The sequence below is a fragment of the Sarcophilus harrisii genome, chromosome 2, assembly GCF_902635505.1.
Source record: "Sarcophilus harrisii chromosome 2, mSarHar1.11, whole genome shotgun sequence".
Taxonomy (NCBI): domain Eukaryota; kingdom Metazoa; phylum Chordata; class Mammalia; order Dasyuromorphia; family Dasyuridae; genus Sarcophilus; species Sarcophilus harrisii.
Genome location: NC_045427.1, coordinates 610816047 through 610842264, shown reverse-complemented (window position 1 = coordinate 610842264; position 26218 = coordinate 610816047). Strand labels below are relative to the sequence as shown.

At 37.9% G+C, this 26218-nt stretch overlaps 1 protein-coding gene across 6 annotated transcripts in view; it reads left to right on the top strand.

Moving 5' to 3' along the window:
* Positions 1-26218, top strand: part of LRMDA (leucine rich melanocyte differentiation associated) — a 1282853-nt gene that overhangs the window by 117801 nt on the left and 1138834 nt on the right. Inside the window, exons 2-5 of one of the 6 annotated variants that reach the window (XR_004231387.1) lie at positions 11912-12172; positions 12930-13714; positions 15553-15625; positions 18933-18999. The exons of 1 other annotated variant lie outside the window; for it this stretch is intronic. The gene's annotated coding sequence lies outside the window, so the exon portion shown is untranslated. Of the gene's footprint in view, positions 1-11032; positions 12173-12929; positions 13715-15552; positions 15626-18932; positions 19000-26218 lie in introns of those variants that run through there. 4 more of the 6 variants (XR_002769069.2, XR_004231389.1, XR_004231388.1 and 1 more) reach the window with 4 other exon arrangements.

The window sequence follows — 26218 nt, the reverse complement described above, 5'->3', positions numbered from 1 at the left end:
AGGGAAAAACATGAATAGCCAAGGCGGCCCACAGTCAGGCCAGTATTGTAACATCTTTGCATGTAAAGGATAACTTCACTGGGCTTTTTTTAAAAATCCAGCTTCCAATTTTAAGTCCTCTCTTAAGATTGCCTTCAGATTAAAAAACAAACTCCTCTGCTTGTCATTTAAAGCCCTTCACTATCTGGTTCTGGGCCATCTTTCCAGACTAATTACACATCACTCGTCTCCCACACACTCTGTACCAGCCAAACAGGCTGACTTGTTTTCTGAACATGACATTCTATCTCCTCTCTTGGTGACTTTTTATAGGCTGCTCTTCATGTCCAGAATGTTCTTCCTCTTCCCCTCTGCATCTTGGAATCATTAACCCCCTTCAAGGCTTAATTCAAGGGCCACCTCCTTCAAGACTTCCTAAGTGTTCCATTTGTTAGTTGTCATTCTTATATATTGTTTATATGCATAAGTGTGTGTACATCCTGGTATTTACTTATGCAGAAACATGTTCTTTCTATCACTTAGTAGAATGTAAGCTGATTGAGAGCAAACACTGTCCCACTTTTGTGTTTGTATTCCTGGTACCTAGCGTTGTTCCTGGCACTTAGTAGGACCTTACTGAATTTTTGTTGTTTGATCTTGGAAATTATTTTTTCTTGTTTTTTGTTAGCTTTGATCTCTACTCTGATTAAGATGGAAGTAACTTATTGAAGAATAATTATTGTACCCATTCTTGATGGTTTCAGATAAACCTAGAAGACTTGTATAAGCTGATGTAAAATGAAGTGACTATAACTAGGATGATAATTTATACAAAAATAATATCATAAAGAAAAACAAGTCTGAATGATTTTGGAAGTTTGGTCAATGTTGTGACCAACAATGATTCCAGAGAACTTGTAATGAAACATGTCACCCACATCTTGATGGAAAGGTTATAGATTCAGGGTGCAGATTGAAACATCAATATTTTTTTGGGGGATATGACCAATGTGGGAATTTGTATTCTTGACTATATGCATGGCTTTAAAAAAATAGGTATTGGGTTAGCTAGTTGGTGGAGTGGATAAAACACCAGCCCTGAAATCAGGAGGATCTGAGTTCAAATCTGACCTCAGACACTTAACACTTCCTGACTGTGTGATCCCAGGCAAGTCACTTAACCCCAATTGCCTCAGCCAAAAAAAAAAAAAAAAAGATAAAAAATAAGTATGCAATAATTATAATGTGATTTGAGGGTGATGACATTAGCACTTGGAAGTATCAGGAAAGGTTTTTACATAGAAAATGGTGTTAAGGTAAATAGATAAACAGATCTCATTTATAAAGCACTCACAACTAAGTTAATGCTTTTAGATGGCTTTTGCACGGGATTCTTCACACCTCTGCCACCCCTTCTGTCACCCTAACCCTATCACTGCAGAAATGAAATAGTTGCTCCAGGGCCAATGACCCTTTTGTATTTTCTTTGTTTCATAGGTTGTTATGGCCAAAGAATTCATTACCCAGTGGTCAAACTACTGGGGCTCTTCACTGGACAGCACATATAATCTCATTTCTGAGATCATCCTGGGGGGAGGAAAGCTCAAATCTTCTCATCTGTTGATATTTGTCTTGACTTTGTTTCCCTTTCCCCAACATATTTAGCTAATTTCCTAATGCTATAGTAAACTATTTTTTTTTTTTAGCGGAAATGGGGTGGGGTAAGGGGAGAAGAGTTAAGTGACTTGTCCAGGGTCCCACAGATAGTAAGTATCAAGTGCCTGAGGTTAGTTCAGTTAACTCTTTCTGTAGACCTGGACAAAGCAGCCTGAGGTGGTCCTAGGACTTTTAAAGCATCTCAAGGCTAAGCCAACCATGCACATTTGCATAGTTCTTAGCAACACACTTTGGAATAAATTAGGATGGGCATTAGAGAAGTGAGGTGACTGTTACTCAAGGAAGAATTCTGGGTCAGTCGGAATCTCCCTGCGTCTCTCCCTGGCAGCCTGGAGCTTTCCTGCCCCTGTTCTCACCCTGAAGTAGCTAGTGCCAGCTCACAAACTGGTATGCTGGATACTACAGCTCTCTGATTCCCAGTTAATTGTCTTTGTAATGGAAGGGAGATCATTTGGACTTGAGTTTTTCCATAGTACCTTAGATGTAAAATGCGAAGGAACCTCAGTACAATTTAGTAATCTAATACAATGCCTTGGTTTTATAGATGAGGAAACTGAGGCTCAAAGAGAAGTACAGTTCAGGGTTACACAGCTCATATGTGGCAGTGCAGTGATTTGAACCAGATCTTCCGATACCAGATGTATAATATTTCCATTCCTGTTGTAACATGAGGTCATTGACCCAGATGATCTTAAAAGTCCCTTCCCATTTCTAAAATCTTGTGTTTCTGAGAAGGGTGAGACAATTTAGTCTAAAAGCTTTTCAGGATACCGATATCAATCTGTCCTGCTTCTATTGCTATCCACATTTGTTTATCTCTTCTTTCCTAGTCATACAGTGTCCCCTGTGCCTCTGGAACACAGTGGATGCTCAGGAAATGTCTGTGGAATGATTCAATGGAAACATAATTTAGTTGTAGAGATTTGGACTTGGATTAAGAAAGGGTTTGAATCTAGCCTCTGATGCTTGCTGTATGACCCTGGACAAATCACAACGTTTCCATGAACTATTTTCCTCATCTGTAAAACAGGGATACATAATATCTGAAGGAATTACCTCACATTTTAGCTGGGGCTTGAAGGAAGCCAGGAGGCAGAGAGGAGGGAGTTTATACTGAAAAATATACTTCACAAATATCAGGAACTTCGATATCTCATAAGTGCTCCCTTAATCTCAGGAGCTGCTATTGCTACTGTTGCTCTAACATCATTACCATCATCAACACTGTTACTTACTATTAGGAATACTCAACAATTTCATGCCTATCTTAAATTTAATTTCTGTTTTTAATTAATGAAAATGCTTTTCTCATATAACTTCTCCTTACCCCCAAACTCCTTATTGTGTCAACCACAGCAATGAGAAGCAGAGGGGTAAATAGACCTGCTATACTTAAATTAAAAATAAGCTTGAGAAATTTTTCTTTACTCCTTGATTTCAACCTGTTGATTTATTTTTTCCTTAGACCTTTTTCTCTAGGGCTAGGTCTAGTTATTATCAGTTGACAATCAATCAATAAGTATTTAGTAAGGTCTATTATGTGTCAAGCACTAGGGATACAAAGAAAGGCCAAAGGCAGCCCCTGTCCTCCCAGTCTAATGAGGAGACCACATGTAAACAATTTCCAGACTATATATAAAGGATTAATTGGAGATAATGTATAGAGAGAAGACATTAAGATTAAAGAGGATTGGGAAAGGCTTTCTGTAAAAGGTAAGATTTTAGTTGGGACTTTAAGGAAGCCAGAGAAGTCAGGAAGTAGAGATGTGAAAGGAGAGAATTCCAGACATGGGAGTCAGCCAGTGTTTATTAATTTGTTTAATTTTGGGGGAGTTAGTCAGGATTTAGTGACTTGCTCAGGGTCACATAACTAGTAAATATCTGAGACCAGATTTGAATCAGCTCCTTCTGATTCCAAGACTGGTGCTCTACCCACTGTGCCATCTAGTAGCCCTGAAAACAATCGCTATTTTACAGATGAGGAAAATTCTTTTTTTTACAAGATATATGCATAGGTAATTTTTCAGCATTCACAGTTGCAAATCCTTTTATTCCAACTTTTCCCTTCCTTCCCCCCACCCTTTCCCCCAGATGGCGGGTTGACCAATACATGTTAAATATGTTAAAGTATAAGTTAAATACAATATCTATATATCTATCTATCTATATCTGTCTATCTGTCTATCTATCTATCTATCTATCTATCTACATGTCCAAACAGTTAATTTGCTGTATAAAAAGAGTCAGAGTTTGAAATAGTGTACAATTAGCCTGTGAAGGAAATCAAAAATGCAGGTGGACAAAAACAGAGGGATTAGGAATTCTATGTAGTGGTTCTTAGTCATCTCCCAGAGTTCTTTCGCTGGGTGTAGCTGGTTCAGTTCATTACTGCTCTTTTGGAACTGATTTGTTTCATCTCATTGTTGAAGAGGGCCACGTCCATCAGAATTGATCATCATACATTATTGCTGTTGAAGTATATAATGACCTCCTGGTCCTGCTCATTTTACTCAGCATCAGTTCATGTAAGTCTCTCCAGGCCTTTCTGAAATCATCCTGCTGGTCATTTCTTACAGAACAATAATATTCCATAATATTCATATACCACAATTTATTCAGCCATTCTCCAACTGATGGGCATCCACTCACTTTCCAGTTTCTAGCCACTACAAAAAGGGCTGCCAGAAACATTCTTGCACATACAGGTTTCTTTCCCTTCTTTAAAATATCTTTGGGATATAAGCCCAGTAGTAACACTGCTAGGTCAAAGGGTATGCACAGTTTGATAATTTTTTGAGCATAGTTCCAAATTGCTCAGATGAGGAAAATTTTAAGGAAAAGCAAGGAGGCCAAATACTGGCAGGATTCTGGGTGCATTCTGTTTATGTGTACCTACAAGTATTAGGAAGAAGCTAGTAGATTTCTGTCATGTTACCCAAGCTGGGTCTTGCTTTTCAGTTCCTCCACATGATGAATATCACCAGTCATGACTTAGCTCTGGTATAAGAAACATAACTTGGGGGTCTGTGAAATTAAAATAAATATTTTTTGTTAATTGTATTTCAACATAACTGGTTTTCTTTGTAATCCCATGTATTTTATTTCACATATTTAAAAACACGACTCTGGTAAGGGTTCTGTAGCATTGCTAGATTGCCAAAGGAGTTCATGACAACAAAATGTGTAAGAGAGAAGGGGAAAGATGGCAGGGGTAGCATGGAGAGGTACATAAGTGTTAATTGTCCAAATTTGTGACAGGCTTTCTGGAATGCAGGCCTGTGGCATGATTTTACCCCTATACCATCTTCTGGTAAGTATAACAAAATGCAATTTGAATAAAGGTTATAGAGGGAATTCCTGACATTAAAGGGAAGGAAAGCTCTTTATATATTCCTTTTCAAAAAAAGCATTAAATTTAAAGGGAAAAGTCTTTACATCCTCCCCTCTCCCCATTAACAACAACAACAATGACGACGACAATACATCCAATAGGACACATGCCAAATAAAGTAGGGTATTTTCCTCTCCAGCCTCCCCCTCCCTAAAAGCCTTCCCTGAAAGGTTGTCTTAATTTTCCTGGTGCCAGTCAAAATCATTTTTCAACGGAGCATGAACAGAGGCAGCGGAGATGCTCCCTGGCTGTGTTTTCGAGCCATACTGAAAGTTTTTTGTTTTATGTAAATAGAGATTGATGGAACATTTTACACAGAGTACGGGTTTTTGACAAAAAGTATTGATGGTTGCTTTCAGTAAGTGTTACCTTAGATGACAGAATATTGCATTTTAAGATGAATTACACAAGAAACTCCCTCTTTGGGAATGTCATACATTTTATTTCATCTGTTGTTTTATGAGAGAATGACTGAAGTCATGAATGCCTCAGACTGATCTGTTTCCTTAGCACATTATAAGTCCCGGTTTGGTGCACTCCTATTTTAAAAGTTATGGGGAAAATATTTATGCTGGCAAATAATATTGCTAAAAATGCTTAAATGTTCAAAGGCAGAACATAACTTCTCACATTGTTTTCCACTGTTCAACTATGATTTGTGGGAAACCCTGAAAACCTGGTTAGAGTTAAATAAATATTTTTTCAGAAAGATCTCAGGGGTTTCTGATAAAAAGCTTATTTGTTGTTGTTGTTTGTGTGTGTTTTTTCCCCCTGCCATTATTTATGTTTGAAAAAAAACCTCTGCATTTATTTCTACACAGTTCTTTAGTTTAATCCATCCACTCAGGGATCTGGGGCCACAGCTTTGCAGTACCCTGTTGAGTTTTGAAATTACCTTTGGATAACACTTGACACAGTGTTGTGAACTCAAGGGCACCTGGCTGCTTCAGAGGGATTGACTGTGGTTGAAGTAATCGAATATAGCAGTCTCTTGTTTGATAAAGCAAAGAAAATAAATTATAAGGAAAGATTCTCTGTTTAACAAAAACTGGGAGGAGGAGGGAGGGAAGTTTGGCAGCAATTAGGTTTAGATCAGTATTTTATACCACATATGGCAAATGTGTACAATTACACACTACTTAAAAAAAATTAGAGGAGGAATCAGGAGAAAACATCTCTCATATTTATGGTTGGGGGAATAATCCTTAATTAAGCAAAGGTTAGGAAAGATGAAATATATCTTGAGTATGGTTGTCCTCTTGTCTAAGATCTCTTCCACCCTCTTCCCTCCCCCTGCCCCAGCCAAGTATCTTATTGACTGTTAAGGTGCTATTTCAGATAAATTCAATTTTTTAAAAAAAAAAGGTAATGGGTATTAAATGAATTATACAGACTGCACAACTAGTAAATGTCTGAGGTCAGATTTGAATTCAGATCCTCCTGATTTTAGCATCAGTGCTCTATCTACTTAGTTCTACCTAATTGCCCCAAAGTTCAGTTTTAATTCACTTTACTATGATTCTTGGCATTATATGTCTAGGACTAAATCATAGAAGATTATTTTGGGTCACTAAAACAGGTTCATAGAAGGCCTACCATTCAGTATTTGTAGATTTGTTACAGGAAGTTGGCCAGGTAGAAGCTCCTTAGTGACTAGAAGAATACATGTAATTCGCTAGTACCTAACTTGAGGTTAGGCATGGAGGATCTCAAGGTCTGAAGAGAACAGAACACTATCTGGGAATGGCAAGACTTCCACTTAAATGAAATAAATTTCTCAATGACTTTATATGACTATCTTCATCTTTATCTTTATTTTAATGAAATGAGGGAAGGACCCTTCCCCTCCTTACATGAAGATACAAAGCAGGCCAGTCAGATTTTAGGATTGCCTACTGGACATTCCTTACCATTGCTTTTCTTATTACTTGGAAAAAAGGCATTACATACTACCTTTTAACACCTCTGAGCAAATGGATTCTCTTGGAGGTAGGGAGAGGGAAACTTTTTTCACCTGTATCTTTGCTTACACAGGACAACAGTGTGCCCAAAACAATCTACCCAAAAGCATGTCCCATTTGAGGTTTTCTTGGCCGACATAATGGACTGGTTTGTCATTTCCTTCTCTAGCTCATTTTACAGATGAGGAAACTGAAGCTAGCAGAGTGAGGTGACTTGCCCAGGATCACACAGTTAGCAAGTGTGACAACTTCTTTGAACAACTGCTGCCTCATCTGTAAAGTACTAGTTGACCTCTCACTTTGTTTTTAGCTCTGAGTCTCTGATCCCCAGTGCAGTATACTTGACAAGTGGTTGATTAGCTTTCTTTTTTGAGGACATCAGGAGTCTGTGAAAGTTTTATTGATAATGTCAGGAGCTCAATTCTATCCCTTTCGCATCCTGGGCATGTGTTAGTAGTTGTGGTTGTCCTGGAAGGTTAGGCTTCCCTACTATTTTTTGGAGTCTGCTTCTCTTTTCTAAGGTTCCACACAGTCCTCAGGGTTTTGTTTTGTGGACCATATCCTCTCTTATATTTTCCACAGAGGGAGCAAAAGGGCAACCTTTGCCCATGAAATCATCCATATTCCGAATCTAGAGGCGTTTACTTGGAAGCACAGAATAAATAGATTCTTATGGTGAAATAATTAATTCACCTGTAATCATGAAAGCATCAGCTATAAATGACAGCTCATACTACAGACATCATCCTTGTTAGGACCAGATCTGTGGTCCAGCTGCCTGGGATGTGAACCCATGAAAAGAAAGATTAATTTGTCTGTCATCTAAAGCTTTGACAATTGTAAATCTGATTTTTAGCTTTAATCAGAAAGGGTGTGGAGCATGGAAGAAAAGCTTTGAATTTATGAAGAGATAATTCTAAGAAAAACTTGTAGGTCTTAGAGAGATAGAGCATTAGACTTAGAATCAGGAAAACCCAAGTTCAAATCCAGCTACATGTACTTACAAGTTGTATGACCTGGTGCAAATCACTAAACCTATTTGCTTCAGTTTTGTCATCTGTAAAATGAGAATAATAATAGCACTTACCTCCCAGGGTTGTTGTAAGGATAAAAAGAGGTACTATTTGTAAAGTAAAACCTTAAAGTGGTATATAAATATTAACTGTTATTATTGCTATCACTGCTGCTACCATTAGTACTCCCTACCCTCCACCACTAATACTACATTATATTGAGTTGCCATTTGGATCTTCCCTTACTTGGGACTCTATTAGAGTCACCTTGAATTACCACATTGCTGAGAACAGCTATCCAAGTTGTTCATCACACAGTGTTGTTACTGTGTACAATGTTCTGTCTCTGCTCACTTCACTCAGCATCAGTTCATGTAAATCTTTCCAGGCTTTTCTGAAATTGGTTTGCTCATTTTTTATAGAATTTATAGAATTATTATTATTTTGGGTGATTAAAATCTTCCATTATACTTACATAGCACAATTTATTCAACCATCCAATTTCCAGTTCTTTGCTACCATGAAAAGAACTGCTATTCTTTTTTTTTTTTTTTTGCCCATGTAGGTCCTTTTCCCTTTTTTATGATCTCTTTGGGATACAGATCCAGTAGTGCACTGCTGGATCAATGGATATGCACAGTTTGATAGCAATTTGGGCATAGTTCCATAATGCAAAGTCCAACATTGCTGTTAAGATTTGTGTGACCTTGGGTAAAGTCACGTAATTTCTCTGGGCCTTAGTTTATTCATTTGTAAAATTTGGATAGTCATAGTTTCTCTAACCTGCTCAAATAAATAAGCTCAAATGAGAGAATCAATATATCTGAAAGACTTAGAAAAAAATCTAAAGTTATATAAAGGCGAGGGGATGTTAATTCTTTGGGTTTGTGGGTCCCTTGATGTTAGAGATTAGGAAAGGAAAAATACAGTTGCCTTAATGGTATATAAAACACCCAGTCTTCCAGCAGCTTCTTTTTTTGGGTATTTGAACTGGCTTGGGATGAAGGCTAAAGTGTTTCCTTTGACCATCCATCCCTCACAAAGTAATATATAAATATATATATATATATTCTTTGTAAATTGCTTAACATATGTCATGTCAATAAGAAGCATGCTGCATAAAATGAATTCACTTGGTAGTTTGAATTCATAGCTGTACTGACTTGGTCTTATCTGATATCATAGCCACCCTGGGGAAGTCCACTCTTATATTACTTGACTGGAAATGGAGAATCTATGAGATTAACGGCTCCCATTTCTCCTTTGTGATTCACCATTAAAAACAGCAAGTTTTGTGCACCCATTTTGAGCTTCTCTGCCTTTTGGTGGATGGATGGATGGCTATGGAGAAAAAGGAAGCTGTCATGTTGTTTGCTGATTATCAGTTTTCTAATAAACGGACTCCTTTTTAATGTGAAAAAAATGCTTGGGATTCACAGGAAAGAATTTGCTAAAAGGAAGTTCAGGATTCAATTATGTTTAAAACAAATTTGTATTTCATTGATCATAAAAGCATTTATGTGCACTTGAAAAATGTGTTTTTGAGATATGTGCCAGGGTATGACCCTGCACAAGTCATTGTACATGTGCCCATGTAGATTTTGAATCTTTTGTTATTACATCCTATCCACTCTTTTCTTTGATTGAAAACTGTGGAGTTCCAGACCCTGGTTTTATTTAATTTTTATCTCTCTCACATTCTCCTTACATTTAATATCTTTCTAACCAAATGGACATTGAAGGAGGCCTTAGGACGAAGATGACAACTATCCAGAGCCCTTTCCCAGATGCACGATGTCTTAATTACTCCAAATCCCACCTGCCTCCACTTGGATTCACTATTTGTACACAATCTAAATCATCTTAGGTATTTGCTCAGTGTTTGTGGTTTATAGGCAGTTGTCTGTATATCATCTTGGGCATATTTGTCAATAGATGAGACACAGATTGTAAACCCTTGTGGGCAAGGACTGTCTGTTTAATTCTCCCCATAATAAGATCACCCAAGTTCCATGCAATTGACAAGTATTTACTGAATAGCTGCTCTGGACCTGCCGTATGCTTGGCACTGTGAGGGTACAAAAGCAATAAATGGGAGATGGCTCCTGGCTACATGGAGTTTTGTATCTAATTGGGACAGCCAGAGAACCATGCATGAAAACAGTGAACCTATGCATACACAAATAGACCCCCATATGCAGTCATGATTAGCTCGAAATCATATGTAGATATAAAATAAAGTATTAAATTGCTTGTTGCTGTGAATGGGAACACAGTGTAATATTAAGTAAAGTACCAATTTTATAGTTCAGCTAATCAGTGAAAAATGAATTTTAGGACAGTGAATGTCTTAGTAGCAGCTACAGAATCAAGAAAGACCTAGCTTGGAACCCTATCTTTGGCATTAACTATGTGAGCACCAGAACTGTCACTGTTCATACTTGATATTAAATTAGGCAGCCTTGAGATAGGGGTTTAAGGAAGCTGGGACTGAGAACATAAAGAAAAAGTCTGAGATAGCTTCTTTGAGAAGTATTAAGAAGGTAAATTAAATATTGATAAGCAATAACAAGGACCGGGGCAGTTGGGTAGTGCAGTGGATAGAGCATTGGGTCTAGAGTCAGAAAGACTTGCGTAATTCCAGGCAAATCACTTAATCCCATTTGCCTCAGTTTACTTATCTGTAAAATGAGCTAGATAAGGAAATGGACAAACACTTTAGCATCTTTTATTTATATACATATTATATATATTTGTTTATTCATTCATTCATTTATTTATATTTATATTCATTCATTTATTTATTTGCTCATTCATTTACTCATTTATTTATCTATCTATCTATTTTGGTGAGGCAATTGGGATAAGTGACTTGTCCAGAGTCACACAGTTAGTAAGTATTAAATGTCTGAGGCATTTTGAACTGAGGCATATTTGAACTCAAATCCTTCTGACTTCAGGGCTATGCTCTATTCACTGCTCCATCTAGCTGCCCCTCATTTTAGTATCTTTGCCAAGAAAACTCCAAAAGTAGAGTCATGAAAAGTTAGATATGACTGCAAACAAATGGACAATATCAAGAGTTGAAGAAGTATGTCAGAATGAATTTCCAATGGGCTGGGACAGTAGAGTTCTGTGCTCCTTGAGAGGAGGGGGAAAGAACAGGTCAGGGAGTCAGAGTAGTAGTGGCAGTGGCAGGGATGCTGGATTGGGACTTTGTAAGATGGACCTGATGAAGAGAAAAGAACACAAAGACTGGTTTCTGTATTCAGACCCATTCTAAGACACTTATTAGCTACATGGATCTTTACATGCTAATTTTGTTCTGTTATTGATAGGATTCTTATAAACAAAGAACTGCGAATTTGCCAATTATCCCTAATATTGGTCTTTTAGCAAGTCTCTTGTTTATATCTAGTAAAAAAGAATGATAGTAGAATCATATTCAGAACTATGAGGGACTTTTGAGGTCATGTGGTGCAATTTCTACCCCTACTTTTTACAAATGAGGAAACTGAGGATCAGAAAGGGAATTGAATTGCCCCAAATTACTCAAAGAGTATAGATGCAGAGTTGGGAAGTGAATGTTGACCAAGTGACTCTAAGTCCTCTTCCAATAAGCCATATGAGGAAGGGGCTCTGGTTTTCATGTAATAATAATAATAGCCCATATCTTATACACATACTCTTTACAAAGTGCTTTGTATAATTTATCATGTGCAGGAATGACAGGTAAAAGAAATTACCTTATGTTCCCTTGTACTAATCCAATTCCATCTCTCCCCCTAAGCATCCCCATTGTACCATTAGTTAAGGCTGCTGGCAATAGTTCCAGTTTCAAGAATATTTTTGTGTCAGTTCAATAATATTGTGCATTCTATTCATTTTAGGGAGCTGGGGTGTGTCCAATGAAGAAGATGATTGGGATAATGAGGAAATTTGAGGTCATGTTTTATGAAGATCAATGGAAAGAACTCTGGGAAACTTGGGATGGATAAGAGAAAAATTGAGTGGGTAGGAAGCACAGTTGTTGGCTTCAAAAACTTGAAGGGTCCTCATACTCTAGAAAGTCTAGACATGTTCTGCTTATCTCTACTCAGCAGAGCCAGGAGTTTTGGATAGCAGTTACAAAGAGTACATTTTTGTTCAAGGTAAGGAAACATTTTCTACTAATGTTATTTCCAAAAATAGATTGAGTTGTTCAAAAAGATGAGTAGTTCTTTTTTTTTTTTTTAATTAGAAGTCCTCCCTCTCCCACCCCAACCTTTTTATTGCATACTTAACCAATTATCAACAGACATGAATTTAGGTAGCACAGTAGATAGAGCAAGAAGGGCTTGCTTGAGGAAGATCTGAGTTCAAATCCAACCCCAATACTTATTGGAATGTGATGCTGGACAAATCACTTAACCTCAGTTTGCTTCAGTTTCCTCAGGTATAAAATAGATAATAATAGGACCTATCTCTAGATGAGATAATAATTGTAAAAATTCTTACTTAGCATAGTGCCTAGCATCTCATAAGTGCAGTGTAAATGTTCACTATCATCTTAATTCAAATGACATAAAAGAAGATTGAATATGAGACCATGAAATTCAGTTATATATAGTTTATTTATTTATTTTACAAAGCATATATTAAATTTAAGGAGGTATAGACATCATTATCCTGTTTGAGCCTTCTTTAAATTTACTTTATATGTACCTTGTAGGAATCTTGTACATACTTATATATTATATGTAGTTTTGACTTTTGAAAAATGTCTTGTTTTCACATTTTTCTTTATATATCCTTAAAGTTTGATTGTCAGTTGATTACGTGCCATTTTCAATGTTGGATTTTTTTTGCTTTGTATTTTTACAATTTGTTATTGATACCCTGTTATTTTTCTCTAATTTATTTCCTCAGTCTCTCCTCCCTCAAGTTCTCGTTACAAATAAGTAGAATCAAGAAAACCAAATCATTGTTGATCATGTCTGAATGTTTGTCGCTTTCTGCTCTACAAACTGCATCATCTCTATTTGAAGAGGAAGGCGGCATGCTGCATCATTAGTCTTTGGAAGTCATGGTTAGTTGCTGCATTGATCGAAGTTCTTAAATCTTTCCAAGCCATTTTTTATATTATTGTGATTATTGTATATAAAATTTTCTCCTTGTTCTACTCTTCATTTTGTAACAGTTTATGTAGTTCTTTCAAGTTTCTCTGAATTCCTCACATTTGTCATTTTAAAAATATAGTCTAATAACATTCCATTGCATTGGTATTTTTTCAACTATTTCTGAAGTGACAGACTTTGTTTTAATGTTTGCTAAATATGTTTGTCCTTTCCCTCTATCTTTGACCTCTTTGAGATTTATCTTATCAGAAGTTGCCGAGTGATGTCAGGAAGACCATTTATTGGATTATGTTGTAGGGGATTTATATTCAAATATGAATTGGACAAGATGGCCCTTCTCGTCCCGACCAACTCTGAGATGTGGACTGAGCACCTACTAAGTCCAAGTCACAACACGTTCTAAGTGTGACAGGATATGAAGGAAATCTAAAGACACTGATCTCTGCCCTCTATGAGTTTACAAACTCGTGCGGGGATAAAGATTTGCTTACTCAATAAATAAAAAACAAAAGAATATGACAACATAACTATGGAATTGTAGAAAAAGTCATTGCTGCAAGGGAACAGAGATCTACCGTATGTATGATAGAAATGTGTTATAAGTGTTTGGAGAAGGAAGAGATCGCTGTGGTCTCAAGTGCTGAGGGAGGGTTTCATGGGGGCTATAAGACCTGAATGAATTCAGGAGACAATGAAGTATTAATGCTATTGGTTTGAATGGAAGTCATAGAGGCCACCCCTAGACCTCCTGTGTTTGAGAGTCCATTCTAGGGCCTCCCAATATTTCATCTCTGGTTAATTTGGGGCAAAATTACAACAGGTTTTCTTTCCCATCTGAATTACTGTTCTGCCCAATTCCAATGTTACACAGATTAAAAACAAAAGCAAAAATTCAATTCAAAGGCTATATATAGAGTCATAGGCACTATGGTAATGTTGATTTAGGCTAGTGTTTTCCTAGTAATGTTGGGGTAGTTTAAAAAAATCATTTAGTGGTGCACAAAAGTTTTTTTTTTTTTTTTTAAAGCAAAGACTTCCCCCCTCTGTGAGACCATTTTAAAAATCATCTGATTTATTCAGAAATGTTAATAGGGAAAATGGCCCAAGATCCCACACAAGTGAAACTTTATTTTTTAATCTGGGACACAGTAGGGAGCCCTGAGAAATGCATTTTCTTCCAGGATTGTAGGAGGAATACATAGTGTTTGTTTAAAGCATCAGGTATTGAGAAATGTAATGGCAGGGTGAGAAGTTTGACCTCAGCTGCCAGATCTGATCTGCTAGGGGGTAATTGAGTTGCCATGTTTTTTAACTCTTCAGTTTAAATCAAGTTTTGCTATAGCCCATTTAAGTGTCAAATTGGTAGCAAAACTTGACAACTTCAGGGTACAGACTTGCTTTTGATCAGAATTTATATGCAAATCATTTTTGCCTTGAACTGTCAACTCCTGTTTCTGATACTTTGAGGGGGACATGCTTCTCCCCTTCCCGGCCTCCCCATGCCAAGGGCAGTGTTGGCTAATGTTATTAATTAGTGTGTGGAAGAAAAATTATCTTGATAAATCTGGTGGTTAAACTATATTTTCCCTTTTGTGTATCAGCTGGTGCAGCTGGACACTTAATCCCTTTTTACCTAGAAGGAAATCAGACAATAATCCAGAGCTCTGTGTCAAAAAAAGAACTAGTGAATGAGAGGTGGAGGGTCACCAATGTATTGGGGGACAGAGTTAAGCCACCAGAACCTCACAAAGAGTGCTGACAGTCTGCATTTTCTTGGGCATTAAACAAGGTCTTTGGTAACTTTAAAGAATCTTTTCCTTGCATGACTAAACTCATTGAGGGAGTTAGGGAGAAAGCTGCCTCAGAAGTCTTAAGCCTGCAACTTTTTTTTTAATTCTCCCCCCACCCCAATCCTCGGGATGCTTGAAAGCACGTGAGGATGTGGGACCCCCTCCCCCCTATTCAGAGGAACAAAGAAGTGTTTGCACTCTCGTAGAGTTAATAATGACAGTAGCATGTCATTCTTGTTTCTAGCCACCCTGTATGAGTCTCCCCATCATCCGCCTTCCTAGAGGATTTGACTGTGGTCAGTCCAATTTCCCTGTGTAGGCTTCTGGACAGCCCCACTGTGAAAGCAAGACAATAGAATTTGCCCAGAGATCCTTACACAAAAAGCCCCAGACTCGGTGACTTCTGGAACACTCTACACAGTGAGGCATTGGGTCTGGGTCATTCCCAAAGAATTCATCGATTGTCCAACAAAAAACAAAAAAACACAAAAAACCCCCAGCTACCAACAAAAAACCCAACAAACTTTCCTGATGGGGAGGTTGTCCCTTGAAAATAATGAAGTAATGTGAGGTTTTGACTCCAGCCAGCCTGAAATTCCTCCTTTGTCCCCACTTCCCTGGCAGGGTGCAAACATCAAACCCGTTAGCTCCTCGGGATGATAGACGGTGTCCTGTCGGAGAGGAGACACTTGAAAGCGTGAGTTCTGAAGTCAAAGAAATTTCGAGATTGGATTCACTTTATCTGTTTTGGAGAGCTGCGACCAGCTCAGCAATCTCTCCTCCTCCTCCTCCTCCTCCTCCTCCTCCTCCTCCTCCTCCTCCTCCTCCTCCTCCTCCTCCTCAGTGGGGGCCTCCTCTCCCTCCCACCCGGGCTTCATCTGCCCAACGTGGGCTGTGAAATTTTAATTGAATTGTTAATGACACCGAGGAGTGACACAACACATGAAAAACTTCCAAGAATCAGTCATGAGGAGCCTTTTTCTTACTGTTACAAAACAGGAGACGCGGAGAACTTGACAAGTCCAAGTGTCTGAGGCCAGGGTAATAATTGATAGCAGGCTGCCTGTATCCAAGGTCCTTCACCAGTAATTGCAAGCAGAATCTGACTCTGTGATCTCACCAGTGGTATTTGCCATGCCAGAATGAGCAGGCTTTGACAGATGGCTTTCCTGCAGTAATAACTTAGGCATGTTCCTCTCTCACACGAGGCCATGCATCCCTCCCACTGGAGAAAATGAGTTGAACATTTTGCTTCTTCTTTAACAGGGCACTGTTAAAATAACTCTATTCTATTATATAAGCCCTGTAGAGCCAGGGGATGAAATTTATATGGTTATAAACAAGAGATATTACTTTGGAATACTGCAAGACTGGGTTTCATTCTTTCTTTAGGATTTCAAATGAGGTTTTCAAAATAATGGATATGATTTCCAAAAAATAAAGAGAAGGAAGAGTGCTATAAGTTAGGGCATTGGGAGTGGTAAGAGTAATCCCATTTCATAACTTAGCTCTCATCTGATTTTGGAATCTCTCCGTGCATTTCGGCTAATTTGCTAGCCCAATATTAACTTGTGCGTTTTTGTATTTGTTTTTCTGGATGGATTTGATTCTCTGTGGGGACATCAGAAATATTATTTACTCCAATATTCCGAAATTACATAGATATTTTATTTTGTGTTTTTAACTCTCCAAAGGCTTTTCTTTATTTTTTTTCACCTTTTATTTCTGGGCATTGATATATTTCAAAACTTGAATATGTCTTTTTCTTCCTCCCTACACACCTCTTCTCTCTTCTCTCCTTTTTCCCTTTCTGGGATGTAATTTTATCTGTAAAATAAGATGATAAGCCCAAATGTCCTTGATGATCTATAGTTCTCCTAGATTCCCACTGCCTTCAGTGGCAGGAACTTACTAATACTTATACAGGGTCCCCTCTATGTGTTTCCCCATGGGGGACTGGGCTCTCTGGCATATTTAAATTGTCCCACCCCGCCACTGTCTAAACACAGTCTCACACCAGGAGCCAACATCAAAAAGGGCAGTGCAGGGAAGGCCCCATGGAAGCTCAGATCACAAGATTAACTGTAGAAAAAGAAAGAAAATGGAGTATATGTATGCATATGCAGTGGCAAAGAGGGGTGTCAGTGTGTGTGGGGGGAGGTGTGTAACTCTTTGCCTAGCAATTAGGATTTACTCTGATGGATCTGATTGGGGGGGTAGAAGAGTGATGGAAAAAAAAAGCAGCTATGGCTATTACCTAGACAGTCCCCAAGTTAACAACTGACATATGTTTCAAAATTCATTTGTAAGTTGATTTTGGGAGCTAGGGAAAAAAATTTCCCATAAGAATCATATCATAAATGATGATTATGTTTCCTGTTTATTCAAATAATACTATTTCAGCTCTGAGTTAGATTAAATAGACAATGTGGGCTAGTCTGGGAACCTAACTGCCATTTATAATATTTGCTATAGGAATTAATTTGGAGTTTTAAAAAATGTTTTATTGATGATCTTTTTTTGAATTATGAATCCCCATTGACTTCTTCCCTTTTCCCCTCACCCCCATAGTAGAACCACTCCTTATAACAAATACGCATAGCCAAACAAAATACGTCAGTACATTGATCAGGTCTAAAAAATGTGTATTTGGAATTCCAGTTAGGGAGTTGGGACGTGATAAATATTTCCCTCCACTATTAACTCTTTGAATGGGAAAGAACTCCTCTCCTCTTGTACAACATTTCTCATAGTAAAAGGAAAACTTTTCATGGACTAGACCAGGGTTCTTGACATGCAACTGGCAAATTTGTTTTTTGAAAATAAAATATAATTGTTTTCCTGTGTATTTTGTAATTGTGTAACTGTAATCCTGTGTATTTTATTGTAAGCATTTAAAACCATAGTTCAGGGAAGGAGTCCTTGAGCTTTATCATTTGCCAAAGTCCATGAAATAGTCTATACTAAACAAAATTAAAATATTTGAAATAGAGAAATGTTTTATAACAAAGTGTGATTCTGAGACCTCAGGATTTTAGAATAGTATAGAATGACTGACATACGTGTCCATTATTGTTCATAAATAATGCTTTTTTATAAATGAGACCCAAGGAAATCTATGCTGATTTTCATCTACCGTCTTGGGGAAGGAACAAAAAAATCATCTATAGAAATATACGATGGTAGAAGTGTGCTAAGTCTGTATAAAAATATCTAGGGGTTTAGTGGACTCCACTTTCATTATGAATCAGTGTGATGTGGCAGCCAGAAGAACTAATGCAGTTTTAGGCTTTTGAGTATTCAGAGTTATGGAATTACTAATTAGTCAAAACTCTGACTGCAGCTGGGATGTTATATTTATTCTCAGGCCTTGCAGGAAGGGCATTTAGAAACTAAAACAAAGCTTTTAAAACTGTGGGTCATGACTTCATATGGGGTCATATAACTGAATGTGGGGGGAGTTGTGAAATTATGATTTATTATCAGTAGATGTTTGATTTGTATATCTATTTTATATATCTATATACCCAGGATCACATAAAATATTTCTCAGGCAAAAAGGGGTTGGGAGTGGAAAAAGTTTAAGAAGTTCTGACCTAGCCATGGAGGATGAATAGGATGGCAGAGGGATATACCAGAGGAAAGGAGTCATAACTAAGATTGTGTCTTAGAACACCAAAATAGAGATGTGAAAAATTAAAATAATGATTTAAAAAGACTAGTTTAAAAAATTTGTTGCTGGTAGCCTTTGTACTCTCTCAGCAGTACAGAAAAAAAATTGTACGATTGTGCCTAGATAATAATAGTAATTCGTTAAATAGGAAGTTACTTGTCTGAATTTTCTCCATTATTGCCCTGTACCCAGTTGCACTGGACTTTGTATTCCTAGAACTTAGTATCCTATCTGGAATAAAAAAAATGCTTATTTAGTACTTTTCACTCACTTATTCATTCATTCTGAAGTCCCTGATAACTCTTAGATTCTGTGATTCTTTGACTTACAGGAGAGGTCATGGAATGCTTGGTTTCTAGTGCTCCATGATGGAATTTGGAGCTTGGTAAATCTTTAAGGTAAGTTCCTTGTAGTCCAGAAATTTCTTCATTCCTCAATGGCCATTCATTTCCCATACCTCCTTTTAAGAAATAGAGATCCAGAAGAAGACAAGAATTCAAGAGCTTGGTCTGGGTCTAGCATTGTGAAAAATGAAGGACAACATAGATCTGATTTTTGTCCTCAAGGAGCTTGCTTTCCATTTAGGGAGATGGAAACAACAGGTGGGAGACCACTAGAGAACAATATGAGTCTGTGCTTGATGTTGTATTACAAGAGTTTGGAGATGGTAGAAATCAACTCAGGGTGCCCCGATGAAGGGAGTTGGGGAGAAAAGCCAGTAACTGGGATCCCAGTTTAGCTCGCTGATGTGTTCTTCCAAAAGAATAGACTGGACTTGTGTAGTTTGTTGATATAAAGAATTCCCAGATGAGTAAACTCCCTCTACCAAGAGATGCTCTGAATACTTGGGAGGTTAAGTAGTTTACCCTGGGCCATACAGCTAGTGAGTCAGGGGTGGAATTTGAATTTGAAGCTTCCTGATTTCAAGTTTGGTTTTCTTCCACCATGCCTTTTACCTTCTCCATGTCCTTGTTTATTGACTGGTAATTATTCACATCTACTCTACAAGGTGGGGCAGGGTCTACCTGGTTGATGGCTAAAAAGAATAATAATTATTATTATTCAGGAAGAAACTAGAAAATAGCATGAGTAGGTAGAAAGAGCAGCTGAGAGGGATGGTTTTCTTTTTTCCTCATTCATTAGATGTTCTGATTGTTTCTGGGCAGGTTGAAAGGATTGACCTTTGATGAATATTTGACCATATAGGGGGAGTCATCCTTTAATTTCTGATATTTACTTTCATCCCTAGAAATCATTGACTACTTGCTATGCCCATGATCCACCATAGGTAGACTTAGAGCATGTGTATGCATTTTATCTTTATCAGAGAAATCACACAGCATTCCTTGATTCCACTAAAAGCTTACTGCCTTTTGGAATATCTGGACTAAATACCCGAGCTCCAGGCACATGTGTTTATGGTATATAATAAATCTCCATTTGTCATAATGGTTTAAATTTTTCAAAAAAAAGGAAGGCAAGTTATGATGTGAGGAAAAAAATAAATTTGGCTGTTATAAATTAACTTTCTAGGAGCTTCAGGTCAAGTCTAATTTATTAAAGGGGGGAGAGAAGAAGGAAACCTGGTCCTTGCATTATGATTGTGATTTATCCACACCTTGAGCTGGTCCCTGTTGGACCTTTGTTTGAACTGCAGCTGGCCTGGTTTATGTATGACCTGCTGGGAGCTGAAGTTGTAATGAAAAACAGTTATTCTTTTAAATTACTCACAAGAAGAGAGCCCATTTTATCAAGTGCTCTTCTTAATTTGGCCCATAGTAAGGCTTTTAATATTTATTTTTCCTACATTAATCATGCTGTATCTTTGTGGAAAGTATAAACGGAGTGGTGAAAGATGGCATGTTTTTTAAAAAACTTTGGGAGGACAAATGCTTCTCTAGAGGTTGGCTGTCAGGAGTCCTTAACGGGTAATTAACAGAGTTATTTTGGGTTTGGTCCCGCCACGTTGTGAACTTTTCCAAATTCTCTTCCGTGGAGCAGGAGCGGCATTTAATATTTTTGCAGATTAACCTTTAGCGATGAAAAGAGAGTGCCGGGTATTGACTTTTCCTGGGTAGGAACGAGGAAAGAGTTGGCAGTCTCAGCAGACCCTTTCTCCTTCCCCTCCCACTCCCTCCCTTTTTGGGGCCAACATTTTTGCTGGCTTTTCCAGGGAAGATTTGAGAGAGTTCTGTACAGCTCCACTGTAAAAGGGGAAGTTATTGTCTTTTGTTACCAGTATGTTAGGAGGGACCCCGTCAGGAGCCTTTTCTTCTACCGGATCCAGGCTTGGACTGAGCTGCCATGTTGGTGGCTTCTGAATTGGTTCCTGGAATGACTTGAAGGCTCCAAAAATGATGGGATTCCTCCTTCCCAAGCTGCTTTCCTAGGGCTACTGGCAAAAGCATTTCTTCTCCTGTCAACCAATGAGTATTTATTGAATACCTAATGTGTGTTCACTACTATTGGGGAGAGAGAAGAGAAATATCAGATATCTCCCTAAAGTCAAGTATTTCAAATATGATTTGGGATAGTAGACAAACAAGAAACAGAGAGAATAAAGTGATTAAATTGTAGTGGCATTGATTATAAACATTATTGATGTACAAAGGAAGGAGAGATCAGTGGAAAGTGAATTCTTTTTTTTTTCTCTTTTTGGTCCAGACCTGTGATTTCATTGATTTAAGAAATTCCTTTTCCTGACATGGATCTGCTGTTCTACAAATTATATTAAAGCAGGAGTTCTTAACATGGGGATCTGTGGACTTCCAAAAAAATTTTTTTTTGATAACTACATTTCAGGATAATTGATTTCCTTTGTAAAAACATCATACTGAGAAGGAGTCTCTAGGTTTTGCCAGCCTTCCCAAGGTGTCTGTAACATAAAAATGGTTAAGAACAACTGTCTTAAAGAATTAACTGGGAGCACTGAGAAGTTACAGGACCTGCCTGCGATCACACAGACAGGAGGTGACTCAGGGAGGACATAAAGGAAGATCACAAGTTTTAGAGATGAATGGGACTTTAGAAATTATCTAGCTCAACCCTATCATTTTATAAATGAGACAAATGAGGTCTAAACATCTTGGATAGATGACTGAGAATGGAGTCAGGAAAACTCATCTTCTTGAGTTCAAATCTGGCCTCAGACATTTCTTAGCTGTGTGACTCTGGACAAGTCATTTAACCCTATTTACCTTAGTTTTCTCATTTGTAAAAATGAGTTGGAGAAGACAATGGCAAACCACTCCAGTATCCTTGCCAAGAAAACTCCACATGGCATCATGAAATAACTGAACAACAAGAAGTGATAATGGAGTTGGTATTTGAACTTAGCCTTAAGACTCCATATCTAATGTGATTTCCTTTGTGCCACACTGCCTTTCTAGGATTTAGTGTTAGTATCCATTTTTTTTTTTTTTTGTAGTGGACCATGCCATTAGGTATTTGTGTATTTGGGATACATGTTTTTTAACTGACAGTAGTGAAGCTAACTAATTATTCACAAATTGTATTCATTTTTAGCAATGGCACAAAACTCACCCCAAACTAGTTTAATAAAGTTTAATTTGTACCAAAACACACATTTAGAGTCTTAGTGCTGGTCACTCACTGATTAAACTTAATCAAGTCAATGATAATGTTGGTATTTGACAAATGGAATTATTCTCCAGAAATGATTCTACTTGGAAAGTTCTCAGTTCTGACTCTGAGTCTGCATAACTGAAAAAACAGTGTGCTGTAGGAAGAAGAATGATTGATCTGAGTCAGAACCCAGGTTTGCTAAATGATATTTGTATAACCTTGGACTTCACCTCTTTCATTTAGAAAACAAGGAAAGGATTCAATGACTTCTTTGAGCTCTAAATATGTGATCCTCTATTGGACCATAATCTTGAAGTTGGTGATTTTTGTGAAAATTGATTTACTTTTACACATCTAGGTTAATCTGATCATTTTCCAGCTTTGGACAGGTAGCCAGAAATCTTAGTTGGTTAGCTTTTCCTGCTGGATTACTTGGTGTGCTCATAAAAAAATCCCCAAACCAAAACAAATGAAAACCTTTTATGACTAAGTATTAATTGGGCAGTGTGAGAAAGGCCACAATCAGCTGATGAGCTAGCTACATGTTGAACTTGAGTGAGTTTTTGAGAATGGATGAGAATCCAAACATTTGGAGATTGTTTGAACTGATTTAGAGATACGGAGATTAAAAGTATAATCAAAAGGTGGGATACTTGCCAAAGAAGGAGAAGCCCCAAGAATCTTTGGAAGAGCAGTCAACCATTCCATGACTTTTTCTTACCATTATTCCAAGCCAACCTCTCATGTCAAAAGGAATTTGCTTTCAGAGCTGAAGAAAGAATTTTGCCGTGTATGGCAGATGTGGTAGATCCAGGGACTGATCTATCCAGTCCTTGATTCTTCCATGATTTTGAAGGCCAATTCACTGCAAGTGTCAGGATTGATTTCCATTTATTTTCAAGTTATTAAAACTTGTAGGATTCTTTCATGGTCTTAATGCATAGGATGTACTGAAAAGCTCCAGGAAATGGACAGAAGGTGTGAATAATTTCTGGTGTAGGATAGACCTGCTTGGCTTTTGGCTCAGTACACATAAATCTACACGGAGATCAGTAGAATTCAATCATGAACCATGATATGGATGGTCATAAAAGCAGTAATGAAGACTGACGCTATCTCACGTTAAGTTGGGCAAAGGGGGTTCCATACATTATCTCATTGGACCTCTCAGCAATTCCGTGAAGGTATCCCAAAGGCATGGTTGTCCCCATTTTACAGATCACAAAAGCATCACAATAAGCATTTATTAAGAACCTGCTGTACACCTGACACTTTTGTTGTTGTCCTTTATGACATTACCATATCATCAGCAAAGTACAGTGGGTCTAACTGTGGCTGATCAGACCAATATGGGCTCAGAGGGCTCTACTACAAGTTGGTACAAATAGTCCATAGGAACATTTGAGTGGAGCCTGGCTCTATACTAAGTGCTAGGGATTCAAAGAAAAAAAAAGATAGTTTCTAATCTTAAGGAGCTCACAATCTAATGGAGCAGTGTAAAAACTGTATGTACAAGAAAACAGGGAAAAGTTCTGGCATTAAGAGGGATTAGGAAGGCCTTCTTGTAGGAGGTAGGCTTTTGCTGGGACTTAGAGGAAAGTAAATCAATTTTCATAAAAATCAGCAACTTCAAGAGATGAGGAAGAATGATTTTGGGATGAATTCAGAACTGGAAAGGACTGCTGAAGCACTTTACTGCTACATCCTTACCTTACAGATGGGGAAACTGAGGCCCTGGGCTCACAAAGCTAATAGGTATCCAAGGAGAGATCCAGACCCAGGACTTTTTCACTTCTTGATTCCCAGTTTGGCATTCTTTTCACCACACATCTCATACTTTTTTCCTAGCATGCTAAAAAAGTAAAGACTTTGAGCCTTTGTTAATAAAAATATAAGTCCAGATTTCAAGTAATTGTAATTATTCCATATTATGCCACATTTAGAGTATGGAGAAAGTCATAAACAGATTGTAGTGTGCTCAGTGAAGAAAGAACAAGATTGTGAAGGGACTCAATCCTATTTAATATTAGAATTGTTGAAGGTAACTACATAGATAGACTTAACTTTGGAAAAGAAAAGACCGGTGGGGGATGGGAACATGACAACTGGCATGTAATATTTGAATGATTGTCATATACAAAAGAAAATATATTTCTTCTGGGTTTCTTTGGAGGTGAAATGGGTAGAAATTAGTAAAAATTAGTACCCTAAGGAGCCATAGTCAGTTCAACATAAAAAGGATTATCCACTGATTATCATTGAGCAGTAGGTCAAAAGAAAGACCAACCACACAAATTTAGAGATATCTCCATTCCAAATGTTCATGTGGACTATTTATGTCTGGCCCGAGAGAGAGCCTTCTGAGTTCAGATTGGTCTGATCAGCCAGAGTCTGACACACTTGACCCCCAACATAGCGATGTCATTTTGGTCCTCTTTGGGTAGTATGGACAACAACCAACCATCATTGCCCCACAGTGAAACAGGCTGCTTCGTGGAGTGGTCAGCTTCTTCTCGTGGGAGTATAAACAGAGACTGGATGACTGTCAGAAATGCTGTCCTAGGTATCACTCCACTGGGCAGCAGGCTGGAATATATGAAGAGATGAAAGGTTACTCATACACTCACTGTTTAGGTTCATGTCTCATAAGCATTGATGAGTTTGTTCTGGCTAAAAGAATTTGTGGATCATAGACTCTGCTATGTTTTTATGTTCCTTTCTATCTTTAGGACTCTCCTAGGGACAAAATTGCTTCTACTTATGTACCACCAGTGGGAGGGCTTTTTCAAAAGCAACAGGTTGTTTTTGGTGGGAAGTTATAGCAATTGCCAGACCCCCCATAAATATGAATGCCAGGTTAGTAAATCAATCCATGGATGAATGGATCAGCAAGCATTTATTGATCCCCTGTTCTATGTTCAGCAGCATGTGAGGCATAAGTAAGTGCTTGCTATGGATTCCATATCACTTTCTTTGCTTGTAATGCCTTCCCCCTTGACTCTCTGCCTATTGAAATCTTACTCATCATCATCCAAGATTCAGGATAAGTTCTACTTTCTTGAAGCCCTCAGGACCACCCAGCTCACAATGAATTTCTTATAATAGTCCTTGTCTGGACTCTTATTTTTCATCTTCTATGAATATGTGTAAGACCGGCAAAAGTGGATGGGTTTTGGTGTGCAGTGATGAGTAGGGTCCCGGATTGATGAAATCCCAGATCTATTTGTATGTGCCAAATATTATCACTTATTTTCTTCTCTGTAATATGGACTTTAAGTTCCTTGAAGGCAGGACTCGTGTCATGTGCTTTGTATTTCCTTTCTACCTCCCCAGTATCATTCATCTGCTCAATAAATGTTTTTTGGTTGATTATAAACAATCAACTCCCCAATTTCCTTTCTTTGTGAGGTCCCTTGGGAAGCTAACACATGAGAACACTATTCTGTGTCATTCACTAATGTGTCTTGGGGAAAAGCATATGGTCCTTTTGGGGAGGGGTAACATTGATATATGTTGGTCTTTCTTGTGCCTTTGTGGGCTTCTGATTTTAAAATGGAACAGGGCTGACTGAATGCTAAGTTTGAATCCAGCTGGGAAGCCTGACTTCGATTTACACATTGGGTTTATTAACTTATAAGAGAGAGTGATTTGCCCCGTCTGATCTGGTCATTGACCTATTATTAATTCACAACAAGTCTGTCCCCTTTTACCACACAGTGATTTATTTTCCTCAGTAGCCTCATACAAGGAACCTTATCTTGATCGGCCAACTAAATTTATGTCTACTTGGTTGGGTCACTTTTTTCTACTATTTTATTAACTGTCTCCCCCACCCTCCAAAAATTCTGAACAAGCTAAGAACACAGTCCATTTGTATTCTTATTTCCCTCCCCACTTTCTTTGGAGGAGAATCTGGGATGAAGTGAGCCTTTAAAATTCATTCCATGTTCTTGCCTTCCGTTTTATTTCTCCCTGGTTCCTAAACACTGAGGAGAATATAGCTGTTTTTGGATATTATCTTCTGAGGCTCAT